This window comes from Mirounga leonina, unplaced genomic scaffold, assembly GCF_011800145.1.
Source record: "Mirounga leonina isolate KUSES-001 unplaced genomic scaffold, KU_Mleo_1.0 Mir_97, whole genome shotgun sequence".
In the NCBI taxonomy this organism is placed as follows: Eukaryota; Metazoa; Chordata; class Mammalia; order Carnivora; family Phocidae; genus Mirounga; species Mirounga leonina.
In genome coordinates this window covers 7,624,537-7,644,874 of record NW_023270889.1, presented here as the reverse complement: position 1 = coordinate 7,644,874, position 20,338 = coordinate 7,624,537, and the positions used below count along the sequence as shown (strand labels likewise).

At 43.3% G+C, this 20,338-nt stretch overlaps 1 long non-coding RNA gene across 1 annotated transcript; it reads right to left on the bottom strand.

The window, feature by feature from the left end:
- Nucleotides 1-561: 561 nt before the first annotated feature.
- LOC118006527 lies at nt 562-20,263 on the bottom strand. The gene is made up of 3 exons (XR_004678104.1): nt 19,930-20,263; nt 10,523-10,640; nt 562-1,339 (listed from the first exon to the last, which is right to left on the bottom strand). It is a non-coding gene; the product is annotated as an uncharacterized LOC118006527 (long non-coding RNA).
- Between the last annotated feature and the right edge of the window lie 75 nt (nt 20,264-20,338).

Genomic DNA, 20,338 nt, shown 5'->3' with positions numbered 1-20,338 from the left:
ATTGGTATACTGTAGCTTTTCCATCTTGTTGCCACTCTACCTCTGCATAAACCACTGAGCGAGTAAATATCTCCTTCCTTCATCCAGGATTTAGCACTTAGTAGGCACTCAGTAAATATTTACTGATAAAATTTATATAGGCAGATGACCTCTCATTCGGCCAATTACAATGAAAACAAGACACCACAGAAGAGTCATGCCCTCCTATAACCACCCTCCACTGAAGAGTGAGAAGGGTACTAAGGGTTAAATTCCACCAAGACCTGGCCTGAGAGAGTACATTAAATAAACCCAGTGGGACTGGGCTCCAGTGTTCTCAAGTTTTTTCTGTCTTTCTTTCTTTCTTTTTCTTTCTTAGATTTATTTATTTATTTGAGAGAGAGAGCACATGTGAGCAAGCAGGAGAGGGAAAGGGAGAGAATCTCAAGCAGACTCCCAGCTGAGTGCAGACCCTGATGCGGGGCTCGATCCACGATCCTGAGATCACGACTTGAGCCAAAACCAGGAGTTGGATGCTTAACTAACTGAGCCACCCAGGTGTCCCTCAAGTTTTCTTAATCTCAGAATTTTTATGTTCTTTAACTCTTCCTTATAGCTCTGACATCAGCCTATCCATAAAACGGACTTTATCTCCATTTTTGTTCATCTTTCTCCCAGGGCATAACGATCTATATCAGTGAGTTAAAGAACATTCTTTGTAGAGGAGGAAGGGCAGAAGAAATAGTTTCTGATGGACTGATTTGGCTAAACCCAGATCACAGTGCAGACAAATTGTACAATCTGCAAGAAAATATAGGTTTGAGAAGAAAATGGGATCATGGAGGCCTTGGGAATTATAAAGGGTGAAGGAAACAGATGAGTCCTTGTTTGATTCTCTACTTTCAGAGTTGCCCTGGACCTACCAGAATAGGTTTTTTTCTTTTGTTTTGTTTTGTTTTGTTTTTTTCAAGTGCTAACATTTTATTGGGAATTCAATCTCAGGAGAGCAGGAGTAAGGGGAAAAGGGAGTGAGAGAAGCAAAGAGGGAAACAAATACTAAGGGAGGGCATCATGAGTTGGCTGCTGCTATCTTGGGAGATGTCCTCAGAGAGCTGTATGAGGTGACTGGCCTCCAACCAGTCCAGAGGAGGCAGGGAGAAGAATTTGTCTTCTGGCTTCCATCTCTCATTGGTCAAAGTTCACCTGTGCAGAGTGTCAATTCTCCTGTCCTTCTAGTCTGTGCCACCTGGCCCTGGTTCGGGAAGCTGGAGGCCTCAGATCAGGGCACTGCCATGGTTGGGATTCTGGTGAGAGTTCTCTCTTCCTGGCTTGCAGATGGCCACCTTCTCACTGTGTCCTCCTGCAGCAGAGAGAGAGAGAGCCAGAATGGGTTTAATTAAAAAAATGAAAATACCAAGTGTTGACAAGGATGTGGAGCAACTAGAAATCTGTGTGCTGAAGGGGGTATAAATTAATAAAATCACTTTGGAAAACTGTCTAGAAGTATCTACTAAAATTATATACCTATGCTATGTCCCCAAATCCTACACTTAAGTAATATCTAGTTTAGTGAATATATTCACCAAAATACATGTAAAAGAATGTTCACAGGGCATCCGGGTGGCTCAGTTGGTTAAGCGACTGCCTTCAGCTCAGGTCATGATCCTGGAGTCCCAGGATCGAGTCCCGCTTTGGGTTCCCTGCTCAGCGGGGAGTCTGCTTCTTCCTTTGTCCCCCTACCCCCACTCGTGCATGCTCTCTCTCTGTCTCTTTTGCAAAAATAAATAAATAAAATCTTAAAAAAAAAAAAAGGGAAAGAAAAGAACGTTTACAGCAGCCAGAAAATGGGAAAATACCTAGGTGCCCATCAACAGTAGGATGGATAGGTTTAGAATGTTACATTCATAAAATGAAATACTATTCATCAACGAGAAAGGACAATCAATAATTCATGCAACAATATGGATGTATCTCCCAAGTATATTGATGAAGGAACAGGATTCAATGCAAAGGAATCAGTATCACAAACAGTGGCGAGTAGCAAGCTGGCTGGCTTAGCTTTTTGCTTAACTTTAATTCACTTCATTGTCAGTTTGGGTTAGTGATTTGACGATCTGTATGGGAGACATCAGAAATGCCCATTTCTAGACTTCATGGATTAGCAGACAGGCAATCAACATTTCATAAATAAAACATGCAATGGCATAAATATACAAAATACTTTGTATTTATATATAACACCTTACGTCACACACATATACACACACAGACATTTTGCTTTTGTGGAAAATTACTGTCCTCTCTTTCTCCCCTCCTCCCCCCCCCAAGGCATCACTGTCCTTTCTTTCCCCCCCCCCCCCCCACCGATGGCTCTAATTAACAAAAGATCACATATGATCTTACTTGTATGTGGAATCTAAAAATCCCTGGACTTGTAGATTCAGAGAACAGACTGATGGTTGCTAGAGGCAGGGGGTGAGAGATGAGTGAAATGGGTGAAGGGAGCCAAAAGGTATGAAATTCCAGTTATAAAATAAATAAGTCATGGTGATATAATGTATAGCATGGTGACTATAGTTAATACTGTATTGTACACTTGAAAGTTGCTAAGAATGTAGATTTTTTTTAAAAAAAGATTTTATTTATTTATTTGACACAGAGAGAGACAGCCAGAGAGGGGACACAAGCAGGGGGAGTGGGAGAGGGAGAAGCAGGCTTCCCGCTGAGCAGGGAGCCCCACCCCAGGACCCTGGGATCATGACCTGAGCTGAAGGCAGACGCTTAACGACTGAGCCACCCAGGCACCCCAAGAATGTAGATCTTAAAGGTTCTCGTCACAAGGAAAATAATTGTAACACCTGTGGTGGATATTAACTAAATGTATTGTGATCGTTTTGCAGTATATACATCTATCAAATTATTATGTTGTACACATGAAACTGATGCAATGTTATATGTCGATTATATCTCAGTTAAAAAAAAAACCAAAAAACTCAAGGTTTATTAGCAAATACAGTCTGTAAATAAGAATTCTCTGGAGCATGCAGTGCTACTATGGTTTCAATGATCTCAGCCCCTTTTTTTCTAGGCAGAAACAGGAAGTCACTTTGCAATGGTAACTCGCTGGTCTTACTTGTTCTGTGAAGGGTTTCCTGAGTGGCTTCCATTTGCCGCATGGATATAAGATCAGTGAGTGAAGGCAAAGGTCACACAGTAAGATCTCCTCCCTCCCTTTATGGCTTAGCAGCAGTTTCTTCCACTGATCAGTGCAACATTCTGGGGAAGAAGCGTATAATGGGCCCAAGGAGGTCAGAGCATCTGGGAAAAGGGATCGACACTCTCACCTGAACTGCCGAAATGGGGGTTAGGCAAAACTGTCAGAGTAACCTGCCAAAACCCACTGGCAGGCAAGGCACCAACTGCTACTAAAAAAAAAACCCAACTCGGCTGAAGGGCAGGATTCTTCTCCGCTGATGACTCAGGGTTGATAATGGAGGCTTAGTGTCTGGGCACGGAGGCGGATTCCTTTCTACCTCGGGGTGTGGGTGAGAGTCAAAGCTCTCAAGACCCTGCCACTCAAGTTTTAGTGTCTGAGCCTGGTTGTGACCCTGGAGAGCCATACCTGTGGAACCAAAGCATAGAGCATTTCCATAAGCCGCTCTGTGCGTCTGGGCCAGTAATCCTGTGGACTCCATGGTACTGGGACAGGCTCATGAGGACAGAAGCCAGGTTTAGGGTGTCCCCAGCTACACTCCTGGTGCTTAGCCCAGCGTCTGGCACATAGATGGTGCTCCGTGGATATCTGACCCATAAAGTTGCTAATAAAGGATTCTGGAAATGGAATACAGTAACAACACCTTATGGTAGCAAGCACATCGACTGTGCTGGGAGACTCCAACCTCTCTCTCTATCTGGCGTCTGGAAAACAGGAGTGCTCCGTTTTGCACTGAATTCTCAGACTATTCATGTGGAAGAGAGAGAGAGGTCTCGAGAAGGAAATACTCTAGTGGTGGAGAATAAAGGTAGATTAATTTGCAATCAGTTGAAAATAAAAGAAATCTAACTGTATTTACATTCCAAGACAGTGGAGCAAGTAGTAATGGTTACGTAAGAGACTATTTCAGGTATTTGACTCTTGGGGATCACAGGCAACCTTCTGATTCCCTGACAGGACATGTCTGAATAAGGCTTATTTCAACTGGGTTTGCCCTCAACACAACCACACTCATTTTTTATGTTAGAAATAGCTCCTCACTCCAAAATGGGCTCAAGTTACATTTTATGGATAAAAGGAGAAACTCAGCATTTCTCGTTCCCCACACCAAATCCCCAAATCAGGCCAATCTTCCCATATTTCAGGCTGAGAAACCAGAGGCCGTGAAGACACAGCAAATATACTTTCTGGAACTAATATACTCACAATAACCATTATGTAAATAATTCCAATAAAATAGGTGTTGTAATAGTCTTGCATGAGTTTTTATGGAGTTAAAAATTGCTATTTAAAACATACACACGCAACTTAGAAGCTGTATGTGACACTGTCTTCTATAAACCCTGAAATACTATGAAACACTTAAAAACGATGTCAGTATTCAATTTATTGCCATAAGTTGAATTACATTTTAAAATGAGTATTACTTTTTTAGGAGCTAATGTTGATCTTTGATTTTGTTTTGTTTGTGCCGCATTATGTGGTGGAGAAAGCATCGGATTGTTTTGATCAGACCTTGCTTGCAGTCCTTATACAGGATGTTGGATTGTTTATCTGTAAATGGAGATAGGAAAATCTAGCTCAAAAGATGGTGCAGCCAGAGAAGGAGATGCGACCTCCTCAAGAATAAATAGTCTGTCTCTAAGAAGAATGGTGATGTGCTGTGACGGAATCCGACCCTCTCATGCTGGCTGAGGGGCTTGGGGCGGGGCGGGGGGGGGTGTTGCAGAACAGCTGAAGCCCACACACATGGCAGCCTCTGGGAGCTGGAAAAGGCAAGGAAACGGATCCCCTCCCAGAGTCTCCAGAAGAAACGCAGCCCCGGACACACCTTGATTTTAGCCCAGTGACACTCATTTCAGACCTCTGACCTCCAGAACTTTAAGGTAATCAATTTGTGTTGTCTTAAGTCATTAAAAAAAAAAAAAAGATTGTTGTGAGGATTTACTACAAAACACAGTGCTTGATATGTAAGAGGTGCCCAGTAACTATTAGTTGTGTTTTAAGGAAAACTGTATTCTGGTTTGTTTAAAGTAAGAAAGACCTCTGACGTGAAGGTATTCTCCCCAGCTCGACTCTCGCCTTCCAATTGCTAACCCCTGAGCCCCTGTGAGACTTACAACCTGGCCTCAGTTCTGCTGTGGAGGGTTGGCAGGGGTCTGCCTTGTGCTTCAGAAAGAATAGCCAAGGGGAGAGCAGTGTCCTCCCAAGACCCGAGTGGTGACACCGGGGCCGTCACCAATAGAACAGAGGAGGTCTGTGCCCCTCAGAGCAGCAACTTCATGTGGGTCATTGGTAGCTGAGGCTGCAAAGGGCAGCAGGAATAAGGCAGAAAGTACACAAATTGCCTGTCCCTCAGCACAGTTGGGATAATACCCTTGGGCTCTGGTGGGGGCGGTGGTCACATGGAAGAAAAGTAAAACCTGACCATAAGGTTGGTGGAATCACACGATCTCTCCATTGAGCATTGAAATAACGCGTCCCTATCTCTTAGGCACACGCTTTATTTGTTCCGTTGGGCTGGAAAGAAGTTTGAGGAAATGTCATTGTCTACCCTCCCTTTGTCTTTTCTTTATCAAGAACATCCAAGAAGACCTAGATGGGAAAAGTTAGAGAGACAGTGAGCACAATAGCAAAGGATAAAGTTACAAAGGATAAAGCAACATCTCTTTGACATAAGGGAGCCTGTAATGTTTTTGCTTGTATTTGTTTTCCCTCTGCTTCCACTTTTCACCGAGCCTGCTTCCCCAAAGCCATAGCTAAAGATCAATGCCAATAACTGGTACCTGTTCTCCTGTGTTATTGGGAGTGGTGTCAGATCACTGAACTTGACATCTACTATGATCATCCGTGCTCTACTGAATTAGTGGCCCCAATTCTTTGTCCTTCCCTGTACCCACATGTGACTTTGCAGTTCCTGACACAAAAGCAGAGTGTATTACCCTTCCCCTTGACTTTGGACTTGACCCCATGACTTACTTTGGCAAGGTAGCAGATGTGACACAATTAGGAGCTTAAAAAATGCTTGCGTGGTGAGGCTGGCCTCTTGCACTCTGTTATTGGAGAAGAATCCTCCACTCTGGGTAGCTTCTCCCTCCAGTCTGGGTCCCAGAATGAAAACACACAGAGAAAAGGTCTGAGCTGGCCAGACCCACAGCTTGAATGGAGCTTCTCTGCTGACACCTGCCTAAACCTCTGGTTAGCCTGTGGACACGTGGACACATAAATGATTGCTGCCGTAAATCACTGAGTTTTGGGGTGATTTTATTATACAGTGGTAGCTGACTAATACACCCCATTTCTGGTGGAATGGAGGTAGAAAGGAATGCTTTTTGATAGGAATTCATCTGTCACCGGGGAAATGCCACTACATCAAAGGCTGGAGAGGAAAAAAGGTAATGGGGCTAGGGTGACAAGGAGGCTATAAGAAAAACAAGATGAATCTGGAGGATGAGAGAAAATAAAATCAGAGCAGTATCACCCCTAGGAGTGGGCTGTGCAAAGTGACTTCCTTTCAAAGAGTATAGTATGGGGAAGGGGGAGGGGGAAGAGTAACTTGGCAGTGGACTACCTCAGCTGGTGACCAAGGTCGACATTATCAGTGGTGAGTCAGGCTGATAGTGTGTAAGCCAGGTGTGATATGATGAGAATGGCGCCTTAACCTCTGGTCCTCTTCCCCAAACCCACAACCCCAGTCTAAGCATGGCAAAAACATCAAACTCCAATTGAGGGGCATTCTATAAGATAGCTGACCAGCATTTCTCAAAACTGCCAAGGTTAACAGAAACAGGGGAAGTCTGCGGGGAGGAGAATTGGATGAAGATGGTCAAAAGGTACAAACTTCCACTTATAAGATGAAGAAGTACTGGGGATGGAGTATACAGCATAGTGACTATAGTTTACCCTGCTGTGTGGTTTGCAAGTTGCTGAGAGATTAGATCCTGAAGGTTCTCCTCAAAAGGAAAAAAAAAATTCTTTTTCTTTTCTTTTCTTTTCTTTTCTTTTCCTTTCCCTTTTCTTTCTTTCTCTTTCTTTCTTTCTTTCTTTCTTTCTTTCTTTCTTTCTTTCTTTCTTTCTTTCTATACAAGATGATGGTATTAACTGAACTTGTTGTGGTGATCATTTCATAGTATATGTAAGTCAAGTCATTATGCTGTACACCTTAAACTTATACAGTGCTGTATGTCAATTATATCTCAATTAAACTGAAAGAAAAAATATTTAAAAGCAAAAACAAAACAGGAAAAGTCTGAGAAACTGTCAGAGCTTAAGGCAACATAATAATGTAATGTGGTATCATGGATGGGATGCTGAAGAGAAAAAGAAAAGCTGAGGAAATCTAAATTAGTTCATGATAATGTATCAATATTGATTTATTAGTTGTGACAAATGTACCATATGTAGGACATTAACAATAGGGGAATCTGGGTGCAGGGTACAGGAGAACTCTGTACAATATTTGCCTTTTTCTGTAAACCTAAAACTCGTCTAAATTAAAAGTATATTTTTAACAACTAGAACAGTACGATTTTCTTAGCCAAATTCTCACTTTTCCCCCCAAAGACTTTTCAAAATTTTTTTGCTTTGATTTCACTCACTGATATCGCTTCCTTCTCTTTCCTTAAGGTTTGGAAATCCCAGTTCACTCACCTCTCTTTGAGATAGTGTGTTCAATTTATCTCCCTGCCCTTCATTTGCTCCTATGTCACCTGCTGTCATCCTAGCACATCTGACCAGTTTTCCTGTTCCCTGATTTGTGCGTGTCGATAGCACGCCACCCTGGCCAGGGCAAGACCGGGCAGGTCAGGGCAGCCAACCCACCATCATCTCAGCCACTCAAACTTTGTCATCTTAAAGAGCGTATCTTGTTTTCTTTGAGCAAAGATTATTTCTTTGAGGAACTCTGAAAACAACCCAGCATTCTCATTCTAGGCACCAAAAAAATCTTAGAAGTTAAGAACATCATAGCAGGAACTCTGAAAATCATCTGGCCTACACCTCTCATTTTAAAGATGAGGGCCAGAAAAAATAAAGTTAACAGGGTTAAGCTCAAAACCAGGTTTCCTAATGCAGACATGATATGTGCAGTTCCTTACACGAACTTATTAGAGAAATAATGACCCAGATCAACTACATTCGTATCAGAAAATAGCTATTAAGTAGCTACTTTGGGCAAAGCATTGTGCTAGATGTTGGAGGCAACAGAAACATGAGCCAGAACTGTGTCTGCTCCCAGGGAGATTCCACTCTAGGGATGGGTAGAAAATAACACCCATATGTGGAATAAATATAATAGAAGCAAGAATAATGTATGTGCCATAAGTAGTATAAGGTTGTGAGGAGGGAGGCATGACATCCAACTGAGGCTATCAAGAAAGGATTCATGGAGGGGGTTTCATTTGTGGTGGACTTGGAAGGATGGCTGATCTTGGTAGGTGGAGTTGAGGGCAGAGGTGGGGAGTGGGCGAGACACTGGGAACAGAAGAGCATGAGCCACGTCCGAAACATGGAAAAGGATAGTCTGCATTTGAGGAAAAACAAACCATTGGGTTTGGTAAGAAGATTCTTCAATAGACTAGAATAGCATGATGTAGGGCTTTCAGTGACTGTGGCTTTGGTATTTAATTCTGTAAGGAATAAGGGATGCCCAGGGGCGCCTGGGTGGCTCAGTCTTTAAGCGTCTGCCTTCTGCTCAGGTCATGATCCCAGGGTCCTGGGATCGAGTCCCACATCGGGCTCCCTGCTCAGCTGGGAGTCTGCTGCTCCCTCTCCCACTCCCCCTGCTTGTGTTCCCTCTCTCGCTGTGTCTCTCTCTGTCAAATAAAAAAATAAAATCTTTAAAAAAAAAAAAAGGAATAAGGCTGCCCAATTTGTGCCACAGGGAATGAAGATGTGGGACTTTCCCAGGCTTGGTGTTTTTCACTACAGAGGAGCAAGGTTAGAGCCACACTTTACTTCCAGCGCGGGAACCCAGAGGACATGGGGCTTAAGTGGACCAACACAAGCATAGCCAGTTATATGATGAGGAGGGAGTTATGCAACGAGATGAGGGCGAGGCTGGGAGGGTCAGGAAACTACAAATAAGAGGCTCATTTGTCTGGAATATTCTCTTATGTTGAGCATCAGGAGGGTACTTAAGGAAATTAAATTGGTATAATAGACACAAAATTCCAAAATGAGTGCTAGAATAAGTTGCAGATTTTCAAAGGAAAGGCTCAAACACTAGTTTCATAATTCTAAAAATACCCACCCCATAATAAGGCTGTCATGGTCAATTTTATGTGTCCGTAGGGCCAGACTACAGTCCCCAGTCACTCAATCAAACAGAAATCTAGGTGTTGCTGAGAAGGTCTTTTGTAGGTGTAATTAAAATCCAAAGTCAGGGGCACCCGGGTGGCACAGTCGGTTAAGCATCTGACTCTTGGTTTTGGCTCAGGCCATGATCTCAGGGTCGTGAGATAGAGTCCCATGTCGGGCTCAGAGTCTGCTTGAGATTCTCTCTCCCTCTCCCTCTGCCCTTCCTGCTCATGTTCTCTCTCTGAAATAAATAAATAAGTCTTTGAAAAAAAACCCAATCCAAAATCAGTTGACTTTAAGTGAGATTATCTAGGTAATCTGTGTGGGCCTGATTCAGTCAACTAAAGTTGAAAAGCTTTAAGAGCAGAGCTGAGGTTTCTCCTTAGAAAAAGAAGTTTCACTTGTGGGGTACAGCTTTGGCTGCGGCCAGAGATTTCCAGCCTGCCCTTCTGGACGGCCTGCCCTATGGATTTGCCTCCACAGTCATGTAACTCAATGCCTGCAATAAATTTCTTAATATGTATCCCCTGTTGGTTGTTTCTCTGGTTGAACCCTGACTGAAAGAACGAGTTGAAAGAGGAGTACTCAAAAGACCAGTTAGTGAGGAGAATTCCTTTGGACAGAGGTGTGCTTTGACCATCTTACCTCAACTGAGGTGCGGCTGTGGTGGGACCCCCAAGATTTTGACATGTGTTCCCTGAAGTTGAGGGCAGCTTGGACCCAGGCTGAGAGTTGGTGAGCTTTCTCCTTTAGCTAGAGGGGCCACCAAAACCAGGACGGAGACTTCCAAGTAAAGATATGAATGAAGCAACATTGACATTTGCTTCCTAGTGAAAACTGGCTAATATGATCACATGTGGGCTTTCTCAAAAGCCATACATCCATAAAAATAGAAAGCCTTGAAAAAGAGACAAAAGGAACAAAATTTTGTGGGCAAGCAAATAAAGGAGTGGTAAAAATCCTAGCAGAACCTGTGGTGGACCAGGGCAGGCCTTTTTCAGAAGGGCCAGGCTGCCATTGCATCGTTCCTACCTGGTGAAGAATCGCCGGGAGCACCCTCTTTCTGCGAGTCGGCAGCTCTCAACAGGAAGGGGGCAGTATATCCCTAGCGTCTTCTTCCAAAGCCTCTAGTTAGGTAAGTCACTCCTTCCTGTCAGGGGAGGGGAGAGTAAGTGGGTACGGAGAGGCCAGGAGAATTATATAGTCATACCCTCCACGTGCCATCCCCCCACCCCAACAAGGGCTACACCATCTTTGTGTTATCTTTCTGGGTTTCGCAAGGACCAATTTTAAAAAGACACAGACACAGTTGGATTAAAACACCTATCAGTTAAAATCCCACACTCACAAGCTCCCAATAACAGCACAGGGAATGAAATAACTTCAGAGGTTTTTTTTTTTAAAACCTAAATTCAGCAAAGTACAATTAATTCAGCAAAGTACAACCATAGAAAGTCAGCCGTCGTATCCGACACCAGTTCTGGCTGGGTTTAAACAGAAAAGGGATTTACTACAACCATAGGGTGTGTCTTAGAGACCTTCAGGGAAGGCTGAAAAGGCAGGATTGGAAAATGGACAGAAACGAAAGGAGGCTCGCCCATCAGGAGGGGCCTGATGCGCCCGCTGCACGAGTGCAAGGGCCATGGTCTGCATCACTGCTGTTGAGCACCCTTCTGGCCTTTGGCCCCCAGAAAATGGGCGGTGCGGCCACTGTCAGAATTCTCTCCTTGCCTTGCTTCTTTGCAACACTAACCTCGGATTCAAAGACCCAGGTGGATGCATCTGAGAGGCTAAATGCTTTCTCCTCGTTAGGTGATCTGGGAAAGTAAATGTCTGCTGTTTTCATCTGATTGTAGGAGGAAAAGAATTCACGGGGAGTTCCTTAAATATGGGAAAGAGGTCCACATGCGAAGAAGGGAAGAGAAAAAGCGACAAATGTGTACTACAACAATTTTTGGCAGTAGGGCAAATAACCAAATATTTTCATGTATTAAAACAGGTCATACCTAACCCCACAGTTTCATATTCTATAGTGCTTTTATTATCACTGGAGAGATCAAACACGAAATTCAACTTATCAAGAATTAAAGCCCAGGGGCGCGTGGGTGGCTCAGTTGGTTAAGCGTCTGATTCTTGATTTCTGCTCAGGTCATGATCTCAGGGTCATGCACACACTCTCTCTAAAATAAATCTTTACATATATAAAACAATTAAAGTCCACAAAACAAAAAGTTAATACAACAATAAATCTTGGTCCCAAGTAGGAGAATCAAGTAAGAAAATAGCTAAAACAAGAAATACTGAAGTTCTCATGCTCATTATATCATATTTTTTCTACTTTTTAAACTAGAAGCATTCAGTATGTGGGTACAAATTTAACATCCATTTCTGTGTTCAGAAACTGAGCCTCAAGCCAATATTTAAAGATTTTATTTATTTATTTGACAGAGAGACACAGCGAGAGAGGGATCACAAGCAGGGGGAGTGGGAGAGGGAGAAGCAGGCTTCCCACTGAGTAGGGAGCCCGATGCAGGGCTCGATGCAGGGCTCGATGTAGGGCTGGATCCCAGGACCCTGGGATCATGACCTGAGCCGAAGGCAGACGCTTAATGACTGAGCCACCCAGGCACCCCTCAAGCCAATACTTAAAAATGGCAACCAAACTTTCCTTTTATTTCTTCCTGACTTTTTCTTAAATATTCAGCTTTCAGTAACAATGTTGATAACCATTCTGGGCATATTGATCCTTAATTATTCTTTATTTTAACATTTGCTACAATTTAGGACTCTCATTTTGAGAGTAAGGGTATTCTGGAATATAAACAGTTACTATTTTATTTTTTTAAGAGTTATTTATTGGAGAGAGAGAGGGCTCATGTGCCCACACAAGCAAGTGGGGAAAAGGGCAGAGGGAGAGAGAGATCTTTCATGCAGACTCCCCGCTGAACCAGGAGCACAGCCTGACTCAGGGCTTGATCTCATGATCCATGAGATCGTGACCTGAGCGGAAACCAAGAATTGGACGCTTAACTGACTGAGCCACCCAGGCGCCCCAAAGTTACTATTTTAAAACAACTTTTGCATAGTAGCACTTCCTTTGCTCAGTTGGAAGCCCTGAAAGTTAGAGCTCTTTGTACTTTCCCCACATAAACACATCAATCCTGGACAGGACATGCCTGCATGCATCAAAGATATTTTCAAAAATATATCTTTAAACATGTTTGTGAATTGGCATTCCATATTCTTGATTACGTATTTTATTTGCCTGCACTTTTCCAGGCAACCATCGTCGAAACTGGCATCCCGAGTGTATCATAATAAGCATCGAAAACTTGGTTGACGTTGAGTGTATTTCTGGTTAAAGTTATGGTTCCCCTACTTGCTACTATTCTCTTTGCCTAAAATAAATTATGATTATCCCCCCTCTCCATCTCCAAGTCTGGCTAACACCTATTAGTTCTTTAAACTCAGCTCAGTCACCCTGTCTTTTGTTTATTCTTCAAACACAAGAAGTTTATGTTCGTCTCAGAAACTTTGTACTTGCTGTTCTTGCAACACCCAGCGTTTCATATGGCTGGCGCCTTCTGATCATTTCTCAGCTCCACTGTCACAAAAAAATGACTGTGTTCCTCATCACTTCATGTATCACCATCCTCCTCCCAGCCAATAATATTCTCCTGCTTTATTTGCTTAATACTATTCTATCTGGAAATATTTCAGCTTATTAATTAATTTATTTATATATTTGCTTACATATTTCTCTGGCTCCTTCCCAACTTTAATATTGTGATTTATAATTAGAAATGTATTTTTGGTCTGTGTCCCATTTCTGGCACAGAGCTCCTAAAACCCTTGGAATATCCTAAGTGATGAGTGATAAAGGTGTCGTTATTCATAACAAACCTTTCAACCACACCTGAGTTTATGTTGATGAGGTAAATTTTGGAAAGCACCTAAGGATGCTGGCTGGTTGTCAGGGGAACCAACATTGTGTTTAGAGGATTGGAACTTTCTTTTTTTTTTTTTTTTAAAGATTTTATTTATTTGACAGAGAGAGACACAGCGAGAGAGGGAACACAAGCAGGGGGAGTGGCAGAGGGAGAAGCAGGCTTCCCGCAGAGCAGGGAGCCTGATGTGGGGCTCGATCCCAGGACCCTGGGATCATGACCTGAGCCGAAGACAGCCGCTTAACTGACTGGGCCACCCAGGCGCCCCGGATTGTAACTTTCATTCCTCCCCGCCGCGCCGGTACTCCCCTCCCCGACCCCCAGAGAGGGGAGAGGGGCTGGAGATTGAATTTGATCAACCATGTCTAAGAAATGAAGCCTCCATAAAACCCCAAAAGGACAGAGTTTGGAGAGCTTCTGGGTTAGTGACCCACCCAATGCTGGGAGGATGACACACTCCAAACTCCGTGGGGACAGAAGCTCTTGTACTTGAGACACTTCTGGATCTTGCCCTATGTATCTCTTCATTTGGCTATTGGTTTGTATCCTTAAAATCCTTTGTAACAAGCCAATGATCTACTAAGTAAACTGGTTTCCTGAGTTCTGTGAGTTGCTCTAACGAATTAATGAAACCTAAGGAAGGTGCTGTGGGAATCTCTGATGTATAGGTGGTGGGTCAGAAGCACAGGTAATAACCAGGACTTGTGATTGGGATCTGAAGTGGTTTGAGAGGGGGGTAGTCTCGTGAGACTGAGCCTTGAAACTGTAAGATCGGATGCTATTTCCAGGTAGACAGTGTCAGAATTGAGTTAAATTGCAGGACAGCTAGCTGATGTCAAAGAATTACTTAATGTGTGGGAAACCCACATGTCTGGTGTCAGAAGTGAAGTAGTGTTCGAGGACTGAGAGTAGAGGAAACACATAGGAGTGTGTTCTTCTTTAGACCACCCCACTAGAAAGAAAGCTCTATGGGAAGTAGGACTTTGCTTGTCTTGTTTCCACCTGATAACCTTGTGTGGGATGGGAATCTTGAGCAAGAAAGGGTGCCTTTCTGAGAAAAATGCCAACACCAAGGAAATCACTCTTCAACATTGGAGAGCACTGTAATAGTAAAAGACATCAACTGACCTCTTGAATCCAATAATCCTTGAAATAAAACCAACCTCCTGATTTTTCATTATGCGAACAAATTGATTAAGCTAGTTTATGTTGGTTTCTGTTCTTTGCAACCAAAAGAGTATTAACTAATACACCAGTAAATGGCATCTCCAAATTAAATCAACCAGCAACCAATTAGGGCTTAAAGGGAGTGTCTTGCCATAAAATCCCACATCTGGTAGGAAGAGTTCTGTGATTACTCAGCCTCGATGCAGCCCCCAGACACCCATATCCACACATAGGAAGGTGACCGTGGTATAGCTCCCAGCTGGGGACTCCTCCACATGGCAGACACAGTTCCTGCCTATCTTTTAGTCCTTTGATCCACATTCCTTGTAAATAGAATCCAGAAATTCTTTTTTATTTTTAAAATTGTTTGAGAGAGAGAGAGAGAGAATGTGAACAGTGGGGGGGGGGGGCAGAGAAAGAGGGAGAGAGAGATTATCGCAAGCAGGCTCCACACCTGATGCGGGGCTCAATCTCATGACACTGAGATCATGACCTGAGCTGAAATCAAGAGTTGGACACTCAACCAACTGAGCCATCCAGGCGCCCCAGAATGGAGAAATTCTTTTTCGGAAGGCTGAAGCTAATACTGATGATGGCATTCTCCCATCATGATTGACTTAGGCACAGGCATGTGATGCAATTCTGCCCAATGAAATATGAGAGGAAGTCTAAGGAGGCTTCTGGAAAAGTTGTCTTTGCTCTTCCAAAGGGATTTAGGGAAGGATGCCCTTTTTCCTTCTTCCAGCCTTTGGATATTGTTAGGCGAGGACATGCTTAGACCTGTTGCAACCATCTTGTGATGGGACTAAATAAGCCTGAGATAAAAGCCAACCAAAGCCACGGGGTTAGTGGAATGAAACCATGGGGAGATGGGTACCCAGCAGCCACAGAGCTCTTGCTCCTTGTGTACTACGAACGCCTTTACATGGAGCTGTGGGAACCTCCGAGGCTCTCTTTCATACTCCCTTATTGTAGTGTCAGGATAGGGTTGGTCTTCTTCCCAGGCACTTCCTCATGCGACCTCGTGCGACCCGTCCAACATGTTTTCTTTCAAAAATCTACGGACCAATAGCAGACCCTAATCTTTATATTTAATGTGCTCCTCCCCTCCCCTCCCCCCGGGATATATGTAAAATTCGTCCGAGACTTGTTCCTCCTTGCCCCGAAGTGTTCCTAAGGCAGCAGTGGAACAGGCTGAGGCTCTACAGCTCAGCAATCAGGCAGCGGGGGAGGGGAATGCCAGTCTCCTCTTCCTGTGAACAACCCCAAACTTTGATTTAACCTGGTAGTAATGGAGAGAGAACCACCCTTCCTCCAGAGGGCAAGAAGATATTGTCCTCTCCCTGGAATCCCAAGCTCCTCCCCGGACTGATGTCTCTTGACCTCCCTCTCTTCCTACCCTCACCACCCCATGGTGGTGAGGGCAGGTGGTGGTTGATGGTAGAAAGGTTTTTCTTTCACCAGTTCAAAAGCCCTTTGTAGGAATGAAACTGGCTTCAGTACGGCTCTTTACAGTGTGAAGTATTTAGTGTCTCTTCACTTCTCAGCTTTGGGCCTCAGTGTTCATGCCTGCCTGTTTTGCTCCAAATCTAGGGTTACTCACTTGTAACCACATTGCATTATTCAGGCTATTTGTGGGCTGGGCACTGTCTTAACACATTCCTTCCATACACTGCTGGGAGGGAGACTGAAGGCAGAGCATTCTTTCAGGACGTGGAGTCTTCTGTGAGTTGTCCTCTAAGGACCTGGAAGCAGGGTCATCTGCTGAAGAATAAGCTTTAAAAAGTTGACGCTGAAGCAGAGATAAAAAAAAAGTCACTTTAAAGAAATCAAATGTTGCTCAGGCAGTTAGGACTAGACTTTAACCTGATTGATTGTACTGACTTGTTTAGAGAACAGACAGGGGAAGTAGAGATGGTCAGCCATGGACTAATAAAAAAGGAGATAGATACAAATGCAAATGGTGTCCAATTAAGGATGGGGCACAGAAAAAAAGAGATTAGGAGTGGATTTTAAATATTCTTGAGTCAATGGCAAAGCCTTACGGTGGCATGGGTAAAGTTCATTGGTAGTTTCATGGCCTTGGCATATCTTCACTCCTGTTGGGAAGACCATCCTATTGAAAAATGGATACATAATGTTATCTTAACCTGATGAGAAGAAGAGCTTGAAAGAACTGTGTTTCTAATTTTCTTCCCAATTCCATGTTTACCAATCAATGTTCTGAGGATGACATGACTTCCCATGTTGGTTAACCTAGAGGGTGAGTCATGTAGACTTCAAGGGTTGTGGTCCCTTTTGTACGATAAATAGTAAAGGGGCATTCTGATTTTATGCATCATAAACTTGGTGAGTGTAGTGCAACACTCAGAGATGGACTTGTTCTTAGCAAGCTGATGAAAAAAGTCTGCGGAGCCCATGAGCCAGGCACCAAACTGTTGTATGGTAAGAGTCCCCAGACTAGTAAGTGCTGTTCTCCGAGGCCTCTCGGGAGAAGTAACTTACCTTCCTTTACTCAACATCTACCACCCACCCCAGTCTACCTTCTTTGAACACAACTGTGTTTTTGTATATAGAACATAGAAGGAACATGGGTTTTGACATCACAAGACCTGGATATGAACTCATCTTTTCTACTTTGTAACTGAGTAACTTGAAACAAGTCACCTAACCTCTCTGCACCTCAGTTTCCCCAGTGGTAAACTGGAGGGATAGTGTATACAAGACACATACTACCAACCCTGAAAAACAGCTGATACTCAGGAAACTCTTATTACAAATGTTGACAAGTGAGAAGGAGATTAACCTCAGGATCACACTGTGGGAAGAATATTCCATTGAACTCACTCCTTTCCCTCCAAGCGGTAAGGAAAAAATATCAGATGCTGTTCTATTAACACTCCTTTTACCTCCTACTCCACCCTCTCCTACTCTTTACCTAGTGAGAAAAAGGCTGGAAACCCAGCCTTTTGCTATATTTACTTTTCTCTTCTCCATTCTTTAGACTATGAACTCTTTGAGGAAAGAGTCTTTCATTGTGTCTTCTCACTGTCTAGCACAAATGGGAGCCACAAATGGGAGTCCATATAAAATTTTACATTTCTTAGCAGCTACACTAAAACAGATGAAATTAATTTTAGTATTATATTTTATTTAACCCCATATAGTCAAAATATTATCATTATAACATATATCAATATAAAAATAATGAAGGTGATATTTCCTGTTTTTGTACTAAGTATTTTTTTTTTAAAGATTTTATTTATTTATTAGAAAGAGACACAGCGAGAGAGGGAACACAAGCAGGGGGAGTGGGAGAGGGAGAAGCAGGCTTCCTGCAGAGCAGGGAGCCCGATGCGGGGCTTGATCCCAGGACCCTGGGATCATGACCGAAGCCGAAGGCAGACGCTTAGCGACTGAGTCACCCAGGCGCCCCTGTACTGAGTCTTCAAAATGTGGTGTGTGTTTTACACTTAGATCTCATCTCACTTTGCACTAGCCACCTTTCAAGTACTCGAGAGCCACAGGTAACTAATGCTTGTCATTGGACAGCAGGGGTCTAGCACAATCCCTGCCACAGAGTAAGGAAAAAGTAAATGTTCAGTGAATGAATTTATAATACAAAATGTTATCATTACATCTTCCTGCCTCTTAATAAACTTGTTCCTTTCGAAGTAGGGCAGAACAATAAACTATATTTTGCCTTTGATGTAAAGCATCTATAGTGCATGACCAACATGACTTAGCATTAAATTTAGAAACTATAATAAAACAAAGATCTTTTTTTTTTTTTAAAGATTTTATTTATTTATTTATTTGAGAGAGAGAGAGAAACAGCATGAGAGGGGAGAGGGTCAGAGGGAGAAGCCGGCTCCCCGCTGAGCCGGGAGCCCGATGTGGGACTCGATCCCAGGACTCTGGGACCATGACCTGAGCCGAAGGCAGTCGCTTAACCAACTGAGCCACCCAGGCGCCCAAAACAAAGATCTTAATATGCACATTCTAGTATGACATTGACTCCACTGTGCTTGTGTAAAATTGTGGCTCAAAAAACTTGCAGCCCCTTCGAAAATAAATATATGTATATTTTGTCCTCATTCGCATGGGCCATAGCTAATATTTCTGTAGCCTGGTATTATCTGCTATTATATTCCACAGAATCTCAGAGGCTTGTTCTTAAAAATTCAATTGAGATGCTCTACATCTAATTATTAACCCATTTCATTGTTCATTGCTTAGCTTCCCAGTACCAAGCTCACTTTGCTTAATTGAAGATTAATTTGATCAAAAAGACAATCTGTACCTTGTGGGACTTTTTTGTTTGTTCAAGATGATCATCCTCACAGCTATCTGGCTAATCATTTCCTACTATGAACTCCTGGAGTTGGTACTATTTGCTATCCCTTCCTAAGGACAAAGCTGTATCTACTTTCTTGTGTTTGTCCTCAATGCCTTTCAGTACATTCTAATATGCCAAGAATGTTTAATTCCCCCCTCACAATTGCTGATGATCACAATCAGGCAATTTTCCTCTCTCTTTATCACCCAGTTACTTTATGAGAGTCTGAAATGGGCAATAATACTACGGAGTGATAACCATTGAGTGGTCCGTTCCCACGAGTAACTTATGCCACACTTCACAGCGTTTCCACTGCCAATATATTTTGCCACTTTGCTGCTGAGAATGTCCTTACTAGGTTAGTATCTATAGTGGATAATAAATTTCCTATAACGGTAGTTGTGTGATGCACAGAACCATCAATGGCCTCTTATCAACAGCATTCCTGGGTCTCAATAAAACAGAGGGAGAGAGATATAAACAACTCTGAATCTCTCATGGTCCCCATCAAAGCTAATTTTTACGGTTTCTCAATCTGAGGAGATGAGGTAGAGTCTAATTTAAAGCCATAATTGTCCTCCTTTGGATTCTCACAGTGTTCCAGTGATTTCCTCCAACTTGCTCCTCTCTATTTGCTGGGGGAGCTAGGCAGTTTATATCCTATGGATTTGCTGTACCAACAATTATGGGGCCCCTTCCTTCTTTCAACAATTTGGCACCTACCACATATCTAGCTCAGAAGATACACTGGGGTCAGATGGAGCCCCTTCCTTCAGAGTGCATGAGCCAGTAAAACTCCTAGAATCAGGATCAATTTCCCTGCTCAGGCAAGGCCCCTTACTGTCCTCACTGGTGTGTCCAACCCCAAACTATCTTGTTTCCAGTTTACTTAGGAAGAATTGTCCCAATAGCAGTCTCTTAAAAAGTCAAGGTAGTTTTGAATAGAGGTATTAGGTATTTACAAATCGGGTGTTTAGAATACTTACACATTTACAAATTCTGAGTGACATCCTGTTCAAACTTGTCATGCAGGCGCGTTTGGCTGCTCTGGGCATTAGAAGACGTTAAGATTGAATTCAAATAAAGTATTGCAGAAATCTCACAGGTGAAGCCCAGCTCTGTTGCTAGGCAACCTGACAGACTCGCAAGTGGGGACCAACTTGCCTCCCACACTTGACCATCTCTCCCCAGTGGTGGGACGCGGAGACCTCATTGGCTCCCGTCTCCTCTCACTAAACTCCAATTGGTCGGAGAACCTCTCACTCCGTTCCCGTTGGCTCTCGCTGTCTCTCGCCGCTCTGTAATTGGCAGGCCGGCTCTCGGGCCACCCCACGTCACTCTCTCACCCCACTTCCTCGGCCCTCCAACTTTGTCCCCGCCCCTTCCCCCGCCCTT